Source organism: Rosa chinensis, chromosome 4 (genome assembly GCF_002994745.2).
Source record: "Rosa chinensis cultivar Old Blush chromosome 4, RchiOBHm-V2, whole genome shotgun sequence".
NCBI classification, from domain to species: Eukaryota; Viridiplantae; Streptophyta; class Magnoliopsida; order Rosales; family Rosaceae; genus Rosa; species Rosa chinensis.
This window is the reverse complement of record NC_037091.1, coordinates 31,395,602-31,403,181: the sequence shown is the minus strand read 5'-3', so window position 1 is coordinate 31,403,181 and position 7,580 is coordinate 31,395,602. Positions and strand designations below refer to the sequence as shown.

Genomic DNA, 7,580 nt, shown 5'->3' with positions numbered 1-7,580 from the left:
AATTGAGAATTAACTAAATTAAATGCAAATTAAAATAAAAAAAAACAACTAATTATCAAGCAAGAAATTAAATTTAGATTTTCAAATTAATGGAAACATGGGAGTGTCTGGTGATTCACACTAACTCTCTTGCAAATATCGATGTCAATTTCACAAATGCATGCATTTCCTATATGTGTTAAGTCCCGTATTTAGTACCGGTCAAGGTTACTAAACCAATTATCCTTTCGGTGTATCGATTATGCCGGTTAGGGCCACAATCAACTCTCTAACTTAGGCATTACGCCAGTTAAGGCCGCAATATCTAAAACTAGAGGCCTAGAGTGCAAGATAATAGAGACCCAAGCAAGCTTAGCTACAATTAAGCTAGCTAATGGTTACCACACTTAAATCCTAGATGCCACCAGACCAATAAATTGTCAATTTATCAATCTATTCATCACAATTGCCCACAACATAATTTCAAAGGGGGACAAAGCCTAGAAACATGCTTCTAAGGACCAATACATTCGAATTTAAAGCATACACAATGAAAATTGCATTTATTAAAATTAAAGCATCAATATTTATACAAGATGAGTTAGGGCTTCACAACCCTAACTCCCAAAATTAAACTACTCACTCATAATTAAAACAAGATTTAACATCAAAACCATGTACAATTAAAATAGATGAGAAGAGAGAGGATAAACTTTACTTAATTTCAACAATGCTAGAAAGCAAAGAAAACTAAGCTAGCTTGAATCCTCCTAACTACCCAAGATGAAATTAAGGTCTTGATGATCTTTCTTGATGAAATTTGAGAAGAGCCCAATACTTTAATGTGGAAGAGTGAGGGAAAATGGGAGAGTGGGTGAGTTGCGGTGCTGTTGAAGAGAGGAAGGAAAAATGGGGTCTGGGCCCTGGGGTGTGCGGCCGTGGAGGTTGAGAGCTAAAGATAGGGAGTAGGTCGTGGTCTATATATATGCAGAGAGGGGAGAGTGGGTTGAATAGTGGATGAGCGGCTGACGATGGGCTAGAGGGAGATATTGCTTTCCAAGTGTCACCGTGTGGTTGGCTTTAGAGAGAAAGAAACCGGATAGAAGGGAAAGGAGGAAGCACACCTGATGCTTGAATTGCTTAATCAACCAAAATGGTTAATTAAGCTAGTGCCTATCATCCACGTGACCACATGCCACCATGCATAACAAATGTCTAAATAATTAAACATTTGTTTAATTAAGTAAACATTGCTTAATTAATCCCTCATATTATTATTCTATTTTTCTTTCTTTCTTTCTTTTGCTTCGGTCTTGAGGCACCTCCGCAAAATTATCTTAGGGTGATCGGTTTCCACCTCCTCGCTCGAGTTGACCATGTTTGACCACTCATGACTTTTCGTCCTTTGTCGATAACTCCAATTAGTTCCATTTTGGTACAACTTCTTCTGAAATCCACAACTCCGCTTATTTACTACAAAATAAATAAAAATGGATTAATTACATAATAATTGACTTGAGGATTATTCTGGTGTTTTATATAGAATTACACGCATATAAATGAGTATAATCACACCCCACACTTGAACTTTGCTTGTCCTCAAGCAAACTAAATGAAATTTAATCCGAAAATCTAATAACTCACAAACATAAAGATAGTGTAGTATTAGCCTTTCCAACCATAACCCTCAGAGAACTAAGTATGTATATGACCATGAAGTTGACAAAGCACAAAATAGGATTTTTGAATTTGTAAGGCAATTAAGATGAACATGTGAGAAATGCTCAAGTATATGCATGTGTTGACCCATGTGTCAAATCAATCCACCACAATCAAATAGACATATAGAAGACCCGACATAACCCACTAAGCTCACATAGGTTCACTAAATATTACCGCTCAAGTGTTTAGGGGCTATATGTGTTTCACTCAAAGACAATTTCACAACATGCGCCACCATATGCTTGCTCTTCGATCTCATCTCCGCTAGGTAGCCCACAACTTTCAAGATTAAGAGGTCTTTTATTTGGTTGTAATGGGGCTAAAGACAAGTGGCTAATAGAAATGAAGGATAGGGAAAGACAAAATCCATGGAAATCGGTGAAGCGACTCTCTCTTGTAGAGATATATGACTTTTGCTTTCAAATGCTAACTCACTCATTCTAATCCCGATGTACAACCCACACTACACTATACTATAAACAAAAATAATACTAGATTTTTTTTTTTTTTTTCAATCACCTTTTTCTTTTTCTATTCTTTTTTTTTTTGGAATTCTTTCAAAACTTTCTTTTCTATACAAAATCACTCACCCCTGCACTTATTCTTTTGTAACCTCACACTTTTGACTTTTTTTTTCTTTTGAAGCACTCAAACATAAAGTCATTCTCTCGAATCGCTTCACCAACTACCATGGAAGGGTAAGATAAAAGTGTATAGGCTAAGTAGGAATTTGTGGTGGTAATGAACAAAAAGGCTAAATTATATAAATAGGCTCAAAGTGGCAATATAGTGGTAAATATTTTTGGGCATATGCTTCTTTGGCCATGGTGGTATATAGTCCTAATGCCTCCATCCTTTCTATCATGTCGTGATACGTCCTTAGCAAGCGCATAATTTAACTCTAAAAATATCATTATTAGCATAAGCAAGTAGGGATCGATCTAATCCGGGGATTAATGGTACAACTGTCAATGTAGGACAATTAAACAATTAATAAAGACACAAAGTATATTATTTACAAAAATAAAATAAAGTATATACATAATTACGAAATTAAAGGGGGATTTAGGTTTTGGTTTTCGGAAATAAACTAAGTAAAGAAAACAAAGAAAACTATACAAACACAAATACAAGGATGAAATGAGAGAAACAAAGATCAAAACCAAAATTATAATCAAATTCGATTCAACCCTAATATTGTTCATCTAAGTCATGAGAAGGGAGCTGATTATGTGAAATATTCAAAGCGAATAATTTCCCATATTTTACTTTTCAATGCTAATTAATCTAAGTGAAAGCACAAAGACTAATCCTATCAAACATGCATTCAAGCTCTAGAAAGCTAGACAATCATAACATGTTTAATGCATGAAACACATAGAAAGGCTATCAACTCAAGTGTGCAACTTAGTATGAAAAAGTCCACCTAATTGCAATCCTCTTCAATTAAATTCGGTTTTTGCCCAAAACCTTTACTACCTTTCGATTCAAGTTACACAAAACAAAAAGTTGATTCATGTTCTTAAATCTAGCATCATTCATATAAAAACCCTAAGTGTTTCGAACCACATAAGATTAAAATACAAAAGATATCAATTAAGCAAATTTAATCAAACAATTCTCACAAAAGCAACTAAGAATTACAATATAGGAGTCTAAATTCTCATTCAATCTTATAAATTTCAGAATTAAAAACCTTGTTCACACATCAATGTCAACTAAAACAAAACCAATGAAATTCAAACAAAGGTTACAAAGTAGAGGTCGAATTACACCGTGGATGGAAGATGAGAATGGATGATTTTCGTTGGGATCCTTGAAGCTTGAAAGCAAGTCTTCAATGGTGGATAGTGGAGGAATATGTCACGGCTCCTTCTTCTCCCTTCGGCCTTGCTTGAATTCCGTGGCTTGCTTTAGAGGATGGAGAGAAGATGGAAAAGGCTCACGGCAACAATGTGTATTTTCTGAATTTTTCTAAGGTGTGTAAAAGTGTGGAGGACGGCAAGAATGATGAGTATATATAGGAGCACGGCTAGGGTTTGCAAAGCTTCTTGATTCTTCTTTTAATTTCCACGAAATAATCAGAAAATTCCACATAGCTTCCTCCAATGGTATGACGCCAAGTAAGCCATGTGATGTGGTCCAACCAATCAAAACTCTCTAAAATACCTCCCTATTATTTAGTTGCCGAAATTCCTTGGGATTTTTCTGATTTTTCTCTTTTATTTCGGCCAAACTTCCTTTAGGGATTTTAGGGATGAATCTAGATGCCTTTGAGAGCTTTTCTTGGTGTCCACATATTCTCTTTCCTTAAAAACCTCCCTTGAATATCTCTTGGCGTCATTCCCTTTATATTTTCTGATTTTCACATTGCTTCCTCCCTTATCTCTTAGCATATCACGGCAATTACACAAAATACTCCTCCAAGAATATTTTCCTTCCAAAAAAATCTCCCTAGAAAATCTCTTGTGTAATCTTTTATTCTCCTCTTTATTTTTTTTTATGCCAAATTTCTCTCCACCACATAGGATTTCACGGCAATTCTTCCCTAGGGTTTACTCCTTGCGTCACCAACCCTAATTCCATGGGCTTTGATCCATTTTGCCGAAAATCCAAGTCAATCCATAGAGTTCTTGGGCCTTGTTGCGTCAACTTCAAGCCTTTTCATTCTCCAATGTCATGACACTTCATTTTTCCATTTCTTTTTCATGGTTGCGTTGGAAACTTGCTTGGTAAGCTTTCCTCCTTTTCGCAGGGTTTCCTGGTTGGAACAGGAAAGCTTATTTCTTCATTTCTGCTCAATTGTGTGGCTCTTTTTGTCTCATCTTTGCTCCCCTTAACGTTCGCAAGCTCCTCTTTCCATTCATGAGTTCATTTCCACTTTTTAGCTCCGAGGTCCTGAAAATAGAAACTATCACTAAAAATAGAAACTTACTAAAAGTGAAAAATAGAAACTTTCCTAAACTAAAAATGGAAACTTGCTAAAAATGAGAAATAGAAACTACAAAAATGAAAACTTTCTACAATAAGGAACTTTCCCAATCAAAGAATGGAAACTTTCATAAACAGGGATTCTTTAAGGAAATAACACAGGAAATGTAGGGAAATAGTAGTTAAAACGTCGCATTAAAATGCTCCTATCAAATTCCCCCCACACTTAGCTTTTGCTAGTCCCTTAGCAAAATCACACAAAGACTCAACTAAGACTCAGCTAAAATTAAAGACTCTACAAAAACAAAGACTCTAATGCCCTTCAACTTTTTGTCTCAGCAATCTCTTACTTTCACAACACCAAGAGTAGCACTCAACCAAGAATCAATGTTTAAGCATTCGAGAGTTAATTGAAACACATAAGTCACACATACACAAGTAGGACTTGGTTGTAACAATGGTGGTGGGTTCTGTTAAGCATGTTTCAGACAAGTATGATTCATATCCTCACAAGGCACATCCCTCTTTCTTCTCTCAGAATTCAAGGCAATGCTTAAAAGCTTATACACTCAAGTATATGTGAAAGATAGCAAGTATATCACATATTACATGAAACGAAAGCACATGTATAAATTTTTCTTTTAAAGATCTCATGAAAGATACCAACTACTTGCACAGATGGACCCAAGCCATAGGTTCAACTCTTGTAACTCATCTCCACATCAAGGGTTGTCCCATCTTAAGGATCAAGAAGGTCTTCTCAAAGGTTGTAATGGGGCCAAGGCTCAAGGTTTTAAGAAACAAAGGATAAGTAATTTAACAAAGTGTCCTAAAAACCTAGCAGAGCTCATGTAAATGTAAAGACTTCTAGAAATCCACCAAGTATGCAAATATGTCATAGTCCCATAGAGGCTTTATAAAAGGGCCAAATGTCTTCATGTTGGGCCCTAACTTCACTCTAAACTTCCTTTGAACTCTAGTGGATTGGACAAAGGCCAAATTTTTCTGTAATGGGCATTCAATTCAAATCAAACTCCAAACTCACCAAGTATGGGGGACTAAAATCCATAAACATTTTTCTTTTCTCATTTTTTTTTTCTTTCTAGCCGTACAAATTTTTTTTTTTCACTTCTTTTATTTTTTATTTTTATTTTTCACGGCTTTCACATATTTTTCTTTTCATGGACAAGTCTACCCCCACACTTGAACTTTCACCTCTTCTCAATCTTCATTCTCAATGCCAAATCCTTAAGTAAAGTCCCCAAAGATAGCTCCACTAAGTTTTTAGAACAAAGGGTAGGAGTGTAGCTATACTAAGGTTCAGGGTTAAGGATTTTAAGGGTGATGAAAGAAAAGGCTTAATGTAGGCTCAAAGGAGTATTATCTAGGGGAGTCCCACGACGGGCACAAATGGGGACACAAGCTTATTTGGCAATGGTGGTAATTCCTAGGGTGCCTCTATCACTTCCAGAATCAGGGCCATGTATTGATAAAACGTCTCAACAAGCACAAGAGCGAATTATAGCATTCTCTAGTCCATCAAACTTAATCTATGGCAAGCAATCAATCAAATGAAAGAATAATGAGATCATCAAAACATCGCCAAGAACATAAGAATATATATATATATATATATATATTTTATCACTCCAAGAAAAAGGGACATGGGCTCAAATATCTCACATGGGCTTTTATGAATCAAAACTCATCCTAACAAGCTCATATTCTGTACCAAAGTCACGAAATCCATATCCACTACACATGTATATATTTTTCATATATCTCAATTAACCAAAGAATACTATTTAGAAATCATCTCAATATTGTGATCCTCTTTTAGCTATGATTTCGGAGATATAGAATCATCCTAGACAGTTGAAAGACATCCTATGACTCAAAAACAAAAACAAAAATAAAAGCAACGAAATTTTTTTATTTTTTTATATTTTATTTTTGACATTTTTTTTTTTTTTCAATATAAATGACTCAAGACAAATGTATAAATCCCTTCCCCCACACTTAAATATTGCATTGTCCTCAATGTAATCAAGAATAAACATGCAATGAAACACTTAAGCATATAGGGATGAAATTTACGAAAATAAAAACTAAAACAAATAAGCAAAAACGAAAAATAAAAGATAAGGATAAAGAAAGTAAATCTGATTTGATTAGGTTGCCTCCCAAATAGCGCTTGGTTTTAACGTCTTCTCAGCCTAGACGTGGTTTCCTCTTGTCCTCAATTGGTTGGACCTTCAAAGCCTCCCTTTGGGTTTGGAATTGTGTTGCTTGGAAGTTTACCATTTTCATGAAACTTGGTCATGAAGTCCACCACTTGTCCCATTTGCTTCTTGAGGTCTGCAATGTCCTTGGTATGGTTCTTTTGTCCTTGAACCAAGGCTTGAGTGGAATTCTTGAGTGCCTCAATAATCTTATCATAATTAGGATTGGAAAAATTATTTGAATTAGAAGCAAAGTTTTGAGGAACCTGAGGCCTCTGAGGCCTCTGATAGAAGCCTTGAGGACGTTGGAAACTGCCACCAAGAGGGTTCTGAACGTTGTCATTATTGGTCCACTTGAAGTTGGGGTGGTCCCTCCATCCAGGATTATATGTATTCGAATATGGGTCATACCTTGGACGTTGGGGTCCCCCTTGATTTCCTTAGTATCCTCATATGGCGTTCATAGACTCCCACCCTCCATTTTCTGTGAGTTGGGGGCATTGGTCAGTCACGTGCCCTTGCATAGAGCACACCCCACAAGCTTGCCTTGGTCCCTTGGTGTTCACAACTTGATCCATGAGAAGGGTGAGTTTGTTCAGCTTTTCCTCAAGGGCAGAATTAGTGCCAATCTCATTGACCCTTCGAGTTGTGAGTCCTACACCCTCATACTGTTGAGCATTCTTGGCTCGATTCTCAATCATGGCTTTCCCTGCAGTAGGTGACTTG

General features: G+C 36.2%; 1 long non-coding RNA gene across 1 annotated transcript; it reads right to left on the bottom strand.

The window, feature by feature from the left end:
• Positions 1 to 530: 530 nt before the first annotated feature.
• On the bottom strand, positions 531 to 3,534 carry LOC121052792. Its single transcript, XR_005810131.1, has 2 exons — positions 3,475 to 3,534; positions 531 to 1,452 (listed from the first exon to the last, which is right to left on the bottom strand). It is a non-coding gene; the product is annotated as an uncharacterized LOC121052792 (long non-coding RNA).
• Between the last annotated feature and the right edge of the window lie 4,046 nt (positions 3,535 to 7,580).